Consider the following 17,642-nt stretch of genomic DNA (forward strand, 5'->3'; position numbering starts at 1 on the left):
ACACTGCAGCGGACTACTTAGCTCCCTGATGTGGACTGATGCTCAAAGCCGTTGAGTCTATTGTCCTTAATGGAACAGAGTTGTACTCGACAGTTATTAATGACCACCATGTCTCTCAGACAAGAATAATTTACAGCCCCTTAGCTTGTCAGACAAAGATCTTCAAACTTCTGCCCAAACATGACTTTCCAGTTTCTAACATGATCACCTAACTGTATTCAGGTGCAATCCTGCTGCTATATTTTGTTTTTAATCTTTCCACTGGTAATAATTTTTCTTCTTTTCTTGAATGCTTCAAGTCTTACTTCAGATTGGAACAAGGTCTGCATGAGATGAGGGCTTCCCTTAACGCTGTGGGCCAAGGCTATCTTGCTTCCTATGTAGTATATTTGAGAAAATATTTGTCCATCCCTGGGCATCTCCTGTATTACGGTCCTCTACTGCTATCTCCACCATCCACATAATTATCTGTTCAGCTAGACTGTAAGGTTATAGAGGGCTTATTGAGGGTGAAAAGTTTACTCTGTCTTTTATCTCAGTGTAATCCATGCTCTTTTTAAGTATCCATTTAGCTTGGTATCATTTACATAACAAATGTTTAATTATTTATTGAATGAATAATCCCCACGTTTTAGTCTTCTAATGAATTCATTCTGAAAACTAATATTTCTGTCAATCACCAGTCAATCAACCAACTTCAAACCAACTCCCCTTCATTAGAGATGACTAGCAGCCTTAATATCAAATCGCTGATTATTAAGACTGGCAACAAGATAAAATATTCACCCCTTAACTCTTGCTCTGCAAGGTTAATTCTTTAAATCTCTTTTGATATGCCAAGTTCAGAGAGAAAGTGACCACTGTCTGTCACGTAGCAACATGCTATCTTAAGCAAGGTCAGTTAACCTTGCTGAACCTGGATTTCTTTTCCTCAACAAAGGAGACAATATCGACCTCCTACAACTTCTGTGAGACTCAAATAAGCTAATATGTAGGAAGCATTGTTAAATATATGCTGGTTTATAAACTCTAAAGTTCTGAAAAATTTGAGAGACAATGGTGTGGCTGATTCCATTGCTGATTAAACCAGTGAGATGACAGGCTTAGTAACATAAGGGCAATATTAACTGGCTGATTAGCTCATGAAAATTAGTGCATATTTTGCTACTAATAAATATGCTGCTAGAAAATGTAACTGATTTTCACACCACAATTATTCAGTAATAATTGGTTGAGCATCTTCTAGGTATGAAGTATTTCACTCTTAAGTCCAAAAGACATTCAGGAATTCTATCCCTCATGCTTCTAGTTCTACATCTGTGTTGTTTTTCTTTTCCATACTAGGTGTGTGAAATAGCCTCAAAAAGTGATTTTTCCCTTTCAAAGTTTTTGTTTGCTTGTTGATTAGTTAGTTGGCTGGTTACAACAGGTAGAGACGTTGAATAAAAACCTACTCCTAACAAGACAAAATAACTCAATTCTAAGTAACTCAGGGGCTAATACATATTGTAGGCTTAATCTAATTTCTTCTTTACAGAGACAGGTGCCCAGGTTATAACTTCTCTCAATACTACTTAGGCCATTGTTTATCTAGATCAATGCTGTCCAACAGAAATGTGAGCTGTGCATGTAAATTAATGTTTTCTATACATTCAAACATTAAAAGAAACAGGTAAAATTAATAATATACTTTCTTCAACTTAATATTGCCAAACTGTTACCATTTCAACCTATGTTCAATGTAAATATTATTAATGAGATATTTTATTTTTCATATGACAGTATTGCTATCCAGTATTTTATACTTGTAGCACATCTCAGTTTGGACTAGTTACATTTCCAGTGCTCATACAGGAGGCCATGACTACCATATTGTAAAGCACTGATGTAAAAGTTGGGTATTTTGTTCACATAAAAAACTGATTGTGAAAAAATATTTACTATTCTCCTAGGTCTCTTATTTTGACTATTCTCCTTTTGAGAACATTTGAAATATTATATAACCAGCTATGTTAAGCATATTGAAGTTCCCACTTGAAAACCACAGAAGATAAGAATCATTGCCACAATAAATGCATCCCTACTCCAAAATGGTAACCTAGCTATTCAAAAAATACATATGAAAATTCTTGTGTGAATACTAAAAGCAAATGTGAGTGTAGATCTATCTCTACATATACAAGTCAAATGTATATTTAAAATTATAGATGAAAAATTACAGCTCTATCTTTGCCATGTTTTGACATTTCTATTTGCAATAAAACTTCATCAGAAGGCAGAGCTCTTTATGGATATTACAAGAATTTTAGTTACTAGGAAAACTACTTCAATATAAAGTTCAAAACATAAATGAGAACATAAAGTTATTTCCAGGATACTCTCAAATTTCACTAAAAAATATTTGTCCTAATACCCATAAAATGAGAACTGGCATTTCACGACTATTTTAGAAAATGAAAAATGCCAAATACTAAATCTGAAAGTTTAAAGGACCATGAGAAAATCTGCATGAAAACTGATGAATCTGAATCACCTGAACTTTGAAGCCTCGGTAGTTTCAGAAACATAGTATCTCACAGAGAAAATCTATTATAATCCAGTGAAACCCTTGCTTATGACAACCCAGCTTCTCGTACCCACATACACTTCAAAACACGGAAGGATCAAGTTCAGTTTCTTGAAATAACATATTATTACACACAAAATGGCAAAGAATTCCCTAATGCTAAATGTGATGCATATACAAACATAAAATAAACATAAATTATTAATTATATTTTCAAATGTCAACAGGTGGGGGAAAGAAAATATGGTGGCAGACTAAAATGACACCCAATGGTTCCCTGCACAGTCTCCTCCCTTTGAGAGTGGTAAGACTTGTGACTTACTTCTAACAAGTAGAACATGGCAAAGATGATGGGGTATCACTTTAAGTTACATCAGATTGTGACTCATGTTTTGCTTAAGCAGTCTTTCTCTCTTGCTGGTTTTGACAAGGCAAAATGCCACCATATTGGAGAGTCACATATGGCAAAGACCTGAGAGTGGCTTCAGTCAACAAGAAACTAACAATTCATAAGGAGTTGAGTCTTCCCAACAACCATGTAAATTTGGAAGCAGATCCATACCCAGTTGAGTTTTCAGATGAAGCATCAACTCTGGCTGATACCTTGACACTTGTGAGAGACTCTGAGGCAGACAGTCCAGATAAACCAAGTCCAAACTACTATCCCATAGATATCTTGAAAGTTTTTTAGAACGTATTCTACTTTAGGACTTCCCTATAGCTCAAATGGTAAAGAACCTGCCTGTGATGCATAAGACCAGGGTTCAACCCCTGGGTCAGGAAGATCCTCTGGATAAGGGAATGGCAATCTACTCCAGTATTCTTGCCTGGAGAATTCTATGGACAGAGAAACGTGGTGGACTACAGTTCATGGGGTCGCAGAGTCTGACACGACTGAGCGACTAACACACATTCTACTTTAAGCCACTACATCTGTGGTAATTTGTTATGCAGCAGTAGATAGCTAATGCATAATCTTACAAACTTGTTAAGAGGCAAATATGATAATGTTTTATAAATAAAATGGTGGTGACGTTAAATGTTTTTCAGTATAGTGAAGTTGCTCAGTCGTGTCCGACTCTTTGTGACCCCATGGACTATAGCCTACCAGGCTCCTCCGTCCATGGGATTTTCCAGGCAAGAAGACTGGAATGGGTTGCCATTTCTTTCTCCAGGAGATCTTCCCAACCCAGGGATTGAATCTGGGTCTCCCACATTTTAGGCAGAAGCTTTACCATCTGAGCCACCAGGGAATGCAGGAAAAAACATATTTTAATGAGTTACGGGGAACTTATGGCTATGTTTTAGGTTTCAGTTTCAGAAATAAGAGATCAAATATACAAGTGGATGAAATGATAAAAATCATTAGGGTTTCATGTGCACTCTGACATTCTTAAAATTCATGCTCAAATTCTAAGTAGAACAATGATTAAGATGAATAATGTTGTCAGTTATACAGCTTTATTTCAGCATTTTGCAGTTGAAGCAGATGAGTTATCTTTGTGTAGTTGCTATTCAAATGGTTCTTTTAAAAATTCTCCACAAATTCATGTATCCACGAATGCCAAAATCTGTTAAGACTGCTTTTAGGTAAAAGGTTGTATCAGTCATGAACCATTTTTTACTTGATTCTTTAGGGGTAGTCTCATCTCTCTTCTTAATTTTACGTGTTAAATTAAAAGCAGTTTATTTTGAACTGTTTATTTAAACACATATAAAAGATAAACCCTGAAAGGATGGAAGGAAAGTGGAGAATGAAGTCAGCCAACCTTGTTCACTTCAACAAGAAAGAACATAATTGCAAGCAAAAGAGGGAGAGAGATTTTAGACAAAAGAGTACAGAAATTATGGGGTGAGAGAAGGGGAAAAAGGAACAAGAGAGCTGATGGAAAAAGAGTGAAGGAGATTAACAGGTTTTGAGAGGATGAGATGTAAGAGTGAGGAACAAGAATAAATTACAATTTGGAAATTGAGGTTATGTACTTTTTATAACATGGAAATAATGAAAACAAGCTGGAATTAAATTCTGAAAATTGGTGAAGAATGTACAATGTAGAAGTGAAAAATAATAGTTCTAAGCCTTTTCTGTTTAAGGAATGAGTTTGAGGTTTGGAAATGCATGAAATATCACTAAATTAATTTAAAAATGATACATACGATCTTAACTTTCTGAAACTAAATTGATAGTTTTTCACAGTCTAAACTCCATTCAATACACACCATTCAAGACACATATCAGGTCTTACAGATGGTTCTGAATGAATTTTCTGAAAAAGTTATTTTTTTCTGATTCCCTTTTTCCCCCATCAAATTATGTACTTCCATCTAAGACAGATACTGAGAAATTTTGTCTCTGGAAGGTTTTGAAAGTAAAAGAGTAGAATTCTTTTATAATGCCAGGAATGACACAGTCCTTGAAAACTGAGTAGAAATATGTGATACATTTAATTTCAAATTGTCTTTAAAGATTATATCCATTCTATCATTGTTTTGACATTATGATAATATTGAGTAAACACAGTCTTATTCAAATTTAGTAAAACATCACAGGGAACTTCTCTAGAGGTCTCTGTGAGTAATGTTAGTTGTCTATTCTTCATACACACAATTAATCAGAATTCCTTCACTAAGCAGCTCTACTATCTTCAGTAAAAATCAAGCAACTCTCCTCTGCCAACCCCAATCTCACATCTTATTTATGCTCATTTCTACTTCTCTTTCGGAGAAGGCAATGGCACCCCACTCCAGTACTCTTGCCTGGAAAATCCCATGGATGGAAGAGCCTGGTAGGCTGCAGTCCATGGGGTCGCTAAGAGTCGGACACGACTGAGTGACTTCACTTTCACTTTTCACTTTAATGCATTGGAGAAGGAAATGGCAACCCACTCCGGTGTTCTTGCCTGGAGAATCCCAGGGACGGGGGAGCCTGGTGGGCTGCCGTCTCTAGGGTTGCACAGAGTCAGACACGACTGAAGCGACTTAGCAGTAGCTACTTCTCTTTATAATCTCCGTTTCAGGCCCATATACTTAGGGTATTCCCTGGTAGCTCAGTTGGTAAAGAATCTGCCTGCAGTGCAGGAGACCCGGCTTCAATACCTGGGTTGGGATGATCTCCTGGAGAAGGAAATGGCAATACACTCCAGTTTTCTTGCCTGGAAAATCCCATGGTCAGAGGAGCCTGGCGGGCTACAGTCCATGGGGTCGTAAGAGTCGGATACGGCTTAGTGACTAAACCACCACCATCTAACACTTAAACTTTCTAAAATAGAGCATTTACTCTGAATTCCATTTCCTTCCCTGGTTTTGGCCATGTTTTATTTGGGAACTCAGAAGGCAAGAGATACAGAAACAGAAAAAGTCAGGCGGAGGAGTAACATCTTTCATTCTAATGTAACACAAAGGGGGAAACCAATGGATAAAGAATTCTGATTCAATTTATGCCCATGGTCACCTCCTAAGGACTTGCATACAAAAGGCATTTGTTTTAATTTGGGTCCCCCCAGAAGAACACCCCATAGCAAGATTGTGTACTCAAGTAATTTGGGGATGTGGTTCCAGGACACACTAGGGGAGTGAGGAAAAGTGAAATAAGGAAAACTGCCAATAAAGGGAGTGTTAACAAGCAAGTTAACACTGTGGGTATGTGAAGCTTAATATTACTTGAGAGCTCTGGGAGAAAGTGTAGGAGGTAAACCTTGAATTTAACATATCTGAAGGACAAGGTGGCTGGGGTATTTATCTACCAACTGCTACCTTAAAGGACCTTACTTCTCTACTTTTCTGCCCTGCTCCAAGAATCAACAAAGAAAGCCCCCAAGTAAGAAAAGGCAAGTTCTGGTAATGGGAAATCAGGCAGCATGTTTGGGAATGATAAGTAGTGAGCGGACATACTGTGGCAGGGGGTAGGGGGAGCTACTGTAAAATACATTTGTTCTTTAAATGATGTCTACAACATGCCTGGACTTCCCTTGTGGCTCAGCTGATAAAGAATCCGCCTGCAGTGTGGGAGATCTAGGTTTGATCCCTGGGGTGGGAAGATCCCTTGGAGAAGGGAAAGGCTACCCACTCCACTATTCTGGCCTGGAGAATTCCATGGACTACCGTCCATGGGGTCGCAAAGAGTTGGACACAACTGAGTGATTTTTGCTTTTACAACCTGCCTATATTTGGAGAGCATAAATATCACGTTGTGATCACTACTCAGTTCCATTAATTGGTCAAAATATCAGGTCCCCAAAATATTATGGATATTATTTGGTTACCTATTTTTCCATCCATCCATCCAACCAACCATCCAGCCAGCCAGCCAGCCATCTCCCTTCCTTTTTTTGCCTTTGGGGAATTGTCTACCTACCTATCTACTTTCATCGTGTTGCAGCTTCATGTGACCTAATTCGGGCCAATGAGTTTCAAGGAGATGGTTCTTGGATGCTTTGGGCAAGAACAACCCTGAAGAGAAGTTTGTGTATGTGTGTGTGTGTGTGTGTGTGTGTGTGTGTGCATGCATGCATGAAAGTTGGGGTCTGAAACTGCTGTAGGCAACTTTTACCACCATAATGTTAGCCAGATGAAGCTGAGAGGTTGACACAGAAAAGAAGAATTCATAAAGCAGTGAAAAAATGGAACCAGAACCCTGATGACATTTATTATTTAAATCACTTGGATGCAGTTTTGTCTGTCAGTTGCAGCTTTGGCAGTACTAACCAATGCATCCGTTGAAACAGTTACTTATGGGTGTATTAGGACTAATCCTCCATTACATGTCACAGAGGGTGAAAATTTATGCTACTTTAACTAATTTCATAATTTCACTCTTACACCATAAAATCTCTTGGTTAATGCTAGCAAATAAGACTTCTCTATCACTTTCCTAATACCTATAAGCCATATTTTGTATTCCCATAATCCAGTAATAGGACAATCATTATGTTCTGAAAGAAAGAGATTTTTAAATTTGCAGTTTGGGATTAGAGCTTTGTAATAGCCTAAATGTTTACTATTTTGAGAGGATGCTGGCGAAAGAAAAGGTTAACCTAACAGTACCTGCTGTGCCCACATTGGCAAATGAAAGGCAATCACACAGATGGTGGCATTTGCCTGAGAGCTTAGTGCCAGAGGTGTCCTCTCAAATGCTCATAAATTTGGATGGGATTTCTATCTTTTCCTAAAGATATGGATGCAGGTTTGCTGTAAAAATTTATTTTTCTACTAACAATAAAAATCTTCACCACCACATGAATAATCAATCATTTAATAGTGACTATTTATTGATCCTTTGGTATATGCCAGGTTAGCAAGAAATTCAGCTTTGTTCTAGATTGTTGTTTGGTAGTCTTGGGTTATTTTTCTTATGACAAAGTAAAGCACTTACAATTGTGCTTAACACACAGTAAACTATTAGTAAGTGTTATCTATCACTCCTAACACTGCTAGAATTCCTCAGTTCTCTTAGGGAGAGAAAGACTCCAAAACAGGATTAAATTAAGTTTCTTTCTTGACAGTCTAGTGTAGACTGGTATGGAAATAGGTACAAATGTATGGATATATAAAGAAATAAAGGAATGATACAAACTGAATGCCTGATGCACAGGAGGCAGGAAGTAATGAACATAGCGAGAGAAATACTGCTGGGGGTTGGAGAAAAACAGGAAGACAAGATGTGTCTTGTCGGACTTCAGAGGGGTAGAAGGAGTGGTCACACTTGGAGATTTGTGATGTAAGAGAGAAAAAAGAAGGTAGACACACTCTAGGTGGCCCAGGCAGGGTAGGACAAACAAAGGACAGAGGACAAAAGGGAAGAATATTGGGCAGTCTCAGCAGGACGCCAGCCTGCCTGAAAATGACTAGTGGGAGAAAACATCAGAATATAGTCAGAGTTGCATTATAGAGGGGATGGACTAGAAGATAAATTTACTGAGGAACTTCTGCCTTTGCTGAACCCTTAGCATCCCTCACCCCCAGTAGGCATAAGGTTTGCTTGCCTGGAATTTTGTGAGTAGTAGAGGCTCTTGTCAGAATCAACCAGGCATTGCAGAATAGTGTATTGGTGGTTTCATAACACAGCTATCATTCATACTATTGACACATCTGAAGAGCTTGAAGAGAAAGCAGATTAAGGTGCAAGTTTATCATCTGTTACTGTTTTATGGTTTTGTCACTGTCTGGAAAATTTTTATTTAACTCTGTAGGAATGATACTAAAATGTATATATATACAACAATGGCTATTACTTATTGGTATTTCACTCTGTAGAGGCATGTCTCTGAGTTTGCATGTATTTTATCTCTCATTGAATCCATTTTTGAAGTGTCATTTTTGTCCCAATATTCAGATAAGGAAGCCAAGACACAGAGAGTTCATACACTAGTAAGGACTCTGCAGTAGACTGTTATTGGGCAGTGCTAGTGAGTCATGCCTCCCAGAATTCATCTCTATGCTGTTCACTCTCATTTTGACTGAACTTAGCTGCATATCATAGCTTTGGCCAATGGGATATTAACAAGTGTGGTACAAACATAAAGCTTGAAAAAGACTTGAACATTAGTGTTCTTTTGGACTCTTCTTCATGGAACTCAAACACCAAGCTGTGAGAAAGCCCAAGGAGCCATGTGGGGAAAGCAAACTGGAAATAGATGGAGGCTCCTGGCCTCCCGGCCCCAGCCAAACTCCCAGCCTGCACCAACTGCTGCTCATGTGAGGCCATTTTGGATTTCCCAGCTTTCCCTGCACCTTAATTGACACCATGTGAAGCAGAAAAATGTTGTGGTCAACTCTCAGAATCATGAGACACAATAATAGCTTGCTGTTTTAAACCACTTGTAGGGTAGTTTCTTGTATAGCCTATATAACCAGAACAGAGTGAGATCAAAATTTAAATGAAGCAAGCTAGCAATGTGTAGAACTATACAGAAGTAAGTCAAAGCTTCAAAGCCTAGCAGAATTCCATTTTTAAAAATTCCATTGCCTATGCCAGACTACGTGATGACACACCTGGGTTCACATCATCCCTTCTGTCTTTCCTGTTTCTGCTCTTATGTAAATATGCACGAGATCCTTTTTGGTGACATTATCTTTGCTCTCAGGAACAAAGAGTGACCTTATTACACTTCCAAACAATATCAGCACTCTTTTCACATTTTAATTAGCACCAAATTGTAGGCAAATCATTATGTAAATTGTTAGTGGAGACAGTGGCTTCTCTGTCTCCTCCAGGATTAATATAACAACTCTGGTCCCAGGGAAGAAGTCAATGACAAGGCCAGCATCCTGGTCAGAGATAGAATTAGAGAAAGGAAATATAAACTTCTTGTGCATCCAGGGAAAGGCTGCCCTTAACCCTAGTGACTAAACAAAACAACTGTCCAAAACAAGGGAACCCAACAAAATTTTTATTTTTTTTCCAAATCAAATCTACTATATATTTCTATTATCCAAAACCATTCCTTCTTCCTCTGTACTGTCTCAGGCCCCATACTCTGTTACATGCTCACATTCTCACCGCAGCTTGAACTAAGCAATTATTACTTAGACGGGCTTCCCAGGTGGATCAAGTGGTAAACAGTCTGCCTGCCAATGTAGGAGATGTGGGTTTGATCCCTGGGGTGGGAAGATCTCCTAGAGGAGGAAATGGCAACCCACTCTAGTATTCTTGCCTGGGAAATCCCATGGACAGAGGCCTGGTGGGTTACAGTCCATGGGGTTGCAAAGAGTAAGACACAATTGAGCATGCACACACATGCACTTAGACAGCTGGGTGATTCAGAAAGCAATGATTCTTTCCGCTTCTTCCTTCAAAGGAGTTCTATTAAACCATTCTTACTAGCTTCCACCTGAAATCTCCTAGTCTGCAGTGAGGGGTAAGAGGAAGGGGGATGGGAAAGCATTGACTTCACAATGTAAGTTTTACAGAAGTGCTCCAATACTTATATCTTTGGGCTTTTTCTTGCTCCACCATTCAGATTTGGTTGTGGTGGGAACAGATAGCATGACATTTACTTTATAGGTCCCTAGACCATGAGGAGCCACATATGAATGTGATGAAGATATGATACATCCCCAAGCCAATGGACTTTGATCTGGCTTTAGTTAAGTGAGTGGGACTATGGATGGTCTGCCTCAGAGAGGCAGTGAGTATAGACATCGGAAAGAAGTACATGGATATTTGGGTGATCCTTGTGGAGATTCTGAAATGTAGCAATATATTGAGGATAGCATAGTTATTTTGGTTCCCTTGGTTCCTTGAATAATTTTTAAAGCAGAGACTATGTAGCTAGGCTGGGATTTATGTGCAAAAGATACAAATGTCTATATTGCTTACGTTATTGAAATCTGGAGTCTCTTGATTACTGTAGCTCAGTCTACAAGCTAACAAATCTAACAAGACAATGATAACAACTGCATTTATCATTATGTAAGTAGTTTAATGTTGTCTCCTCTCATAAAATGTTCGATTCATAAACTCAGGTGTCTATTTCATTCATAACTCATCCTCCTCTTCTAGCAAGATATTTTCAATACTGGAGACAATAAATACCGAATATACCAATAAACAAATGCTGCTACTCTCCTAGGATTTCACATAAAGTATATTTGCAAATTTTTGTGAGTCTCAAAACTACTAGCTTTTGAAACTATTGATCCTGAGCTAACATTATATGAGAGTTAGTATTGGTTGATTAGGGCTTCCCTGGTGGCTTAGATGGTAAACAATCTTCCCACAATGCAGGAGACCTGGGCTCAATCCCTGCAGCTGGGAAGATCCCCTGGAGGTGGGCATAGAAACCCACTCCAGCATTCTTGCCTGGAGAATCCCCATGGACAGAGGTGCCTTGTGGGCTACAGTCCATGGCATCACAAAGAGTCAGACATAACTGAACGACTAAGCACATCGGTTGATTAAGTACATAGGAATGTATCTTAATGGAATATCTTACTTATGAGTAAGAAACCTGACAGATTAAAGGTAATGGTCAACCAAGTGCATTGATGACCTTTGTATATGCACATCTCTTTGCAACATGACTTTTAAAGTTCTTACCATCAAGAGGTGCACCTTTTCCCTAATTCTTGAATCTGGACTGGTTTTGTGTCCCGTTTAAGAGTGTATTAGAAATGACAGCAAGCCAGTTCCGAGCCTGGGCCTCAAGAGGACGTGTACACTTCTGCTTTATCTATTAGAATTCTTTTTTCTGCATGAGAAACAGTTCAGGCTAGCTAGGTAGGAGAGACCAAATGGAGTGGTGGTGAATCCTAGATAAGCCAGCTCTCAGTAACCTATCAGCTGATGGAAAAAGCACGAGTGAGATCTTCTGAGATCATCCAAGCTTCTGCTTTATCAGCCTAGCTGATCCACAGACTGAGTGCAATTAAAAATGATTATCATTTTTAAGTCAATTATTGGGTTGGTCAAAAGTTCTTTCAGGTTTTTCCATAACCCTGTACAGAAAAACACAAACACAATTTTGGCCAACCCAATATTGTACAGGGTTTGTTACCTAATACTTTTGTAGCACTGGGTAACTGACCTCTAAGGGAAGGCCTGAAATGGGAGTGAAACTTGGTTAAGAGTTCCTCAATAATATTGCCAGAGTTCCAAATCTTAAAAGAAGTGTGAATTTGAAAGTGTAACTGAAGGCAGATTCAATGCTTTGCAAAGACACCTGTACAAAAATTCATAGCAAACTAATGGAGGTAACCGGTGGAGAAGGGTTTTTAGAAGAACATTATTAGAAGATTTAATAGTAGCTACATACTCTTCATCAGCCATTGCCTGAGGCAATGAAGGAGGGGAAAAAATACTTCGACTTTTTTCCTCCCTCTGCTTTCCAGTCTGCTGCCAAAGCCTCCAATGGGTTATATCTACCCAGAAGCTGGTGATCAAGGAATAAGCTGGGGGATAATGTGGGCCAAGGTCAACTTCTTGCAATATACACCATAGGAGGAGGAGGACCTGGAATGGATCTGAGAGTACAAGGTACATGAGGCGGGCATATGTGGGTTATAAATCCACAAAGGCTTATGTCTCAAAAGTATAAACAGGTTGCAAGTGGTCATGGGTTCTGTCAAAGCTGAATGTTTATCCTCTGGGTTTGGATGGATGTGCTTCACACAAACCAAGAGGGAAACAGTTTTAGAAAAAGCCTCACCACTATCTGAAAATACACTGCCTGAATCTGCCAATGAATGGGACTGACAGTCAAATCCCACACAGATTCCTGACAGCCATCTTTCATATCCTTAGTGTGTAAAGTGGAGACCCAGGTCTAGAGCACTGGCATCACCTGGAAGCCTGATGGGAATGTCGTGTCTCAGATCCTACACAAGACCCACTGAATCAGAAATCTTGTTTTAACAAAATCCCTAAGTAGTTCATGTATGTGTTAATGATGGAAAATGCTGCTCTGCGTGATGACACAGAGACTCTCTCTTCCTTAGAATTTTATAATACCCATCTTATAACAGTAACCATAATTTAAAATATAGAAGAGTATTAAAATACATATTGTGTCTTTAGTTCCTCACTGAACTGTTGATGAGCAAATAAGCCTCATAAGGCACTACCTTTGTAAACATGAGGACATGGAAGTGAAATTTTTATGTAAATAGCCCATACTTATGAGCTAGTGAGTGATGAATCTTCTTTGGGACTCAGCTATTAGCGCCAAGTTTAGTGATCTTTGCAATAGTGAGTTGAGGTTGGAGGAGGGTAGGAAGATGAGGCAGGACCAGTCATTACATAAACCATTACAACATGTGAGGTCACATTCAGAAGTACCTACGTAAGGCCTATGTGAGAAATTGGAAAGCAGTATCTTAAGAAAATTGATTCTTCATTCAAAGTAGAAGTGAATATTTAATCATGTTGCATTCCAGTCTAAGGATAAACAAATTGAAGAGGTTAATGTCAACCACTTCCTTATTTTAGTGCTTAAACATTGTTTTCATCCACTCTCAAGCCCTATAAAATCTTAACCACTGAGCATCTTTCCTATTAATGTTCCTGTTTCCTGGGCTATCCTGTATTGGTCACCAATGCATGAGTACCTATGAGGCACCTGAACACTAATTTTTCTCTCATCCTTCACCAGCATCATCGGCGATTCCAGTGGAAAGATGCACATTGTTGATGTAAACGAAACAATAAGGCAGCTTCGAGGAGGTAACTGTTCTAGTCTAGGATTTGTAACAATCGTAATAGCAACAAAAGCAATATTCACAATGATCATTGAGACTGTGATTGAAAAACAGATTTTCATTCTTTTATAACTGTCTAAGTGGGCCCAAGTTTATTGCCCCATTCAAAACTGTTGATGTCGCTCATATCAAGACCAGGCAGAAGGTTTCACCTTTCCAAGAAATTTATTTTTAGACTGCCTTTAAGGTATACTTATCAGTCACAGATTGCCTACTGATTGCAACTATCAAACAGAATTTTCTTGAAGTATCCTTGCAATGACTGGTTTCTGGCCCATTTCCTGGGCCATCTTTTTCCATCCACTCTTGGCCAACTGTGCCAAAGATGGTGTATACTTTTTCCAGTGATAACTGAAAACGTTTGCAAATTAGAACTGCAGCATTCAGTTCAAATACTTTTACCTCTAAAGCAAAACAGATTGATTTTCTCTAGCAACAAACAAGGAAATAGTCTCGCTGATGTCTTGTAATTAATTCTCATATCAGTAAATAAATTAAAAGGCAGCAGAACAAAATATGTCCACCATGCTCTTACCAGTCCCTTCATAACCAATACAGTGGCCTCGCCATGCACGATAAGGTGGATAAATGAGGGGAAGGCTGATTTTGGCATCCAGTTTACTCTCAGATAATCTAGCTCATCCTTCTCAGCTGACATGAGACAGAAATAACATCAAAGGGTGATAAACTCTTGCCTGCAAACCTGGGGTTCCACGGTTCACTGGCTCCAGGCCTAATCTATCAATCCATTTTCTACACAATAAAAGGTATGAAACCCATTACAGATCTGTTATAAGCCCTGGCAGGTGGTCTACAACAAAAATGGGATACATCAACCAGTCCAACATACAGTGTCTCTTTTCTAAGGCTTGAAGTACTAGGGGTCAGCTAAGATGTACAAAGTAGTTAGGATTTAGTATTAAATTCTTTTAGGTACATAAATAAACTCACACAACTTACAGTATAAGCATAGAGATGTGACAAAAGTTCATTTCTGCTATTACTGACCTTTTATAAAATAGCACTGTTATTTTATTTTTGCATTATTTATTGGCTTTTGCACATGATGCAATAAATGAAACTGGGTTAGAATTTAGAATCTTGTGCTCTTCAATACATCTTTAATTTTCATTTGTTATTCAACCTCAGTTTAAGGAGTTAGTATATGAAAACCTCCATTTAATGACATTTCAAGGTTGTTAAGTTATTAGAAAGAAAGGCAATCCCTCTAGTGTAAGAGTTGGCACTATATAATCTAGTCATTCTGAAGCAAAGGCATTGTAGATACAAGAGGAGCAACTTTTTATATTAGCAAAATCTCTTTTTATCATATCATTTCGTTTCCTTTCTAATATTCTTTGCTATAAGGCAAACATCTTTGTGCTAATAAAGGACTTACTTTAAAAAATGTCATACTGAAGGTCAGAGTTATACTTTTTTTTCCTTTTTTTTTTTTTAAATCATCATTATACTTCTCTTCATGTTAAATTCATTGAGAACAGGGAAGAAAGATTGCCAAGAATAGTCACATCTGTTTTTCATCTGAAAGTAGTTTACCTTTAATAAAATCTGGTCCACAGCATATTTAAATGACAAATTTACATACTCCGTGCACATTCTCAGTATGTATATAGTGGAAAAGTAAAATTTTAATATGGAAATGACGTGATGCACAAGTATCAGTGCTTTACAATGCACGCTGGATTTTTGTTTGTCCATATGTTTAAAAGGGCTTCCGTGGTGGCTCAGACTGTAAAGAATCCAGCTGCAATGCAGGAGAGGGTTTGATCCCTGGGGCAGAAAGATCCCCTGGAGAAGGGAATGGCTACCCAATCCAGTATTCTTGCCTGGAGAATTCCATGGACAGAGGAGTCTGGTGGGCTACAGTCCACGGGGTCACAAAGAGATGGACACAACTGAGCGACTAACACTTTCACTTTTCATATTTTTAAAAAGAACACAGCACTGAAGTGAACAAATTATCTAGTATTAGGCTGAAGTTTCCTAACTGAACATTATCTAGCACCAATGAAACTTTCTACAAATGCTTTCTCATCACTCATTCCATCAAAACAGAGGAAACCAACATGATGAATGGAGGTAGGGGAAGGGGGCAGGGAAGCAGTATGTAGGCTCAATCACACCCTGTCTGGATTTCTAAGTTCAAGTCAGTTGAGTATATTGCAAAGGTGCTCAGGGTATGTCATCTGGAATTCTGCTTATACTTCCAGCATGAAAATGTTGATGTTTCAAAACCATGGTGGACTACTTAGACTTACTTCACAGCCAATGTGAGAAGGAAAAACAAATCATTTTCCAGCACTTTTTATCTGAAATGCTAGTCAGTCCTAGATAATGGGAATAATGAGATCACTGGAAATGGAGAATACAGGATATAAATTCTCTGTGTTCTCCATTAGGGGTCTTAGTCTTAGAGCCTCTGTCTCTCCTCTGGTCCAGCTTGTGGATTTTGTTTATTTTAATAAATAAAATGGGCGGCACATGTTTATTTCAGCTTTTTCCCTAAGGACCATATTTATAGCTGTTTTTGTTTTTCTTTTTTTTAAGATGGTGAGTATTATTCAGTCCCCCACCAAATGTAAGTATGTGGATCTTCCTAGAGGATATTATGATTAGCCAAAACAACAACAACAACAGCAACAACAAAACAGTCACAGAAGGACAAATACTGCATGGTTCCGTTTCAATGAGGTATCTAAAATAGCCAAACTCACAGAAACAATGAAGCATAGAATGATGGTTATGGGGCAAGGGTGAAAACGAAACGTAAATTGTTCAATGGATGAAAAGTTTCTGGAGACATGTTATAAAGTATAGTGCCTATAGTTAACAGTACTGTATTGTACTCTTAAAAATGTGTGAAGAGTGTAGATCTCCTGTTAAGTTGCTCTTATCACACTTAAAAAAAAATGGTGACTCAGAATTTTGTGCTTGGTCTTTGTGTTTTTCTGTTCTAAAATTATACCTAATGTTCAAAGTTAACATTTTTGACCAATTACAATGCACCCAATGCTGTGTTATGCGTTTTCCATGCCTCATTGAATTTTTACCCAAACCTGGAAAGTATGTTATATGATTACCTGAATTTTGCAGATATTATAACTGAAGGGTGAAAGCTATAATCCATAAACCTCACTATTAACCACCACAATAAACTGCTTTTTCACAACTCCAGTTTACTTTTTGTTTGTGAAATGTCTGATCTATATTCTTGGCACTGCCTGAAGTCGTTTAGAAAGTTAAAAATCACACATTATTATAAACTTACTGCTGTTAAATTCTGATTAATTCAGTAGTAATGGGACAGGCAGGAAACTAGGACCCTTTGCTGCAGTGCTGCAATGCTTGCACCTGGACCTATCTCTCCTCAAGCAACAAAATACAAAGAAACATGAGACTAAAAATAACTGCATGCATGCACAGTTAGGGGAAATTCTGGACAAGAGATACAGAGAGATCAGAAGACCCAACTGCCACTTCTGAAGAGCCTGAACAAAAGCAGGGTACTGTGCCTGTCCCCCTGTACACAACACCACAAAGGGGTGGGCAAACCACCTAAGCCACCTCTTTCACCCGATTCCTACCCTCACCAATGTAAAGAACAAGCTCGCCCCTCCTTGGGGAGTGAGCAAGCAAAGGAAACTGTTATTTGTATTTGACCCCCTGAATTTCTTGTCTGGCCTCTGATCAATTTCTATTGATGAGGAGGCCAAGAACTTTCTGGCCTCTGATCAATTTCTATTGATGAGGAGGCCAAGAACTCTGGTGGGTAATAGTAACAGCAGTCAGGTTTCTGCTGCTGCTGCTAAGTCACGTCAGTCATGTCCGACTCTGTGCGACCCCATAGATGGCAGCCCACCAG

The 17,642-nt window shown here is 38.6% G+C and overlaps 1 protein-coding gene across 19 annotated transcripts in view; it reads right to left on the minus strand.

The window, feature by feature from the left end:
* Nucleotides 1-17,642, minus strand: part of DMD (dystrophin) — a 2,667,987-nt gene that overhangs the window by 817,136 nt on the left and 1,833,209 nt on the right. The window lies entirely within an intron of this gene.

Source organism: Bos grunniens, chromosome X (genome assembly GCF_055505025.1).
Source record: "Bos grunniens cultivar Pamir isolate PY7600 chromosome X, Bosgru_T2T1.0, whole genome shotgun sequence".
Classification (NCBI taxonomy): Eukaryota; Metazoa; Chordata; class Mammalia; order Artiodactyla; family Bovidae; genus Bos; species Bos grunniens.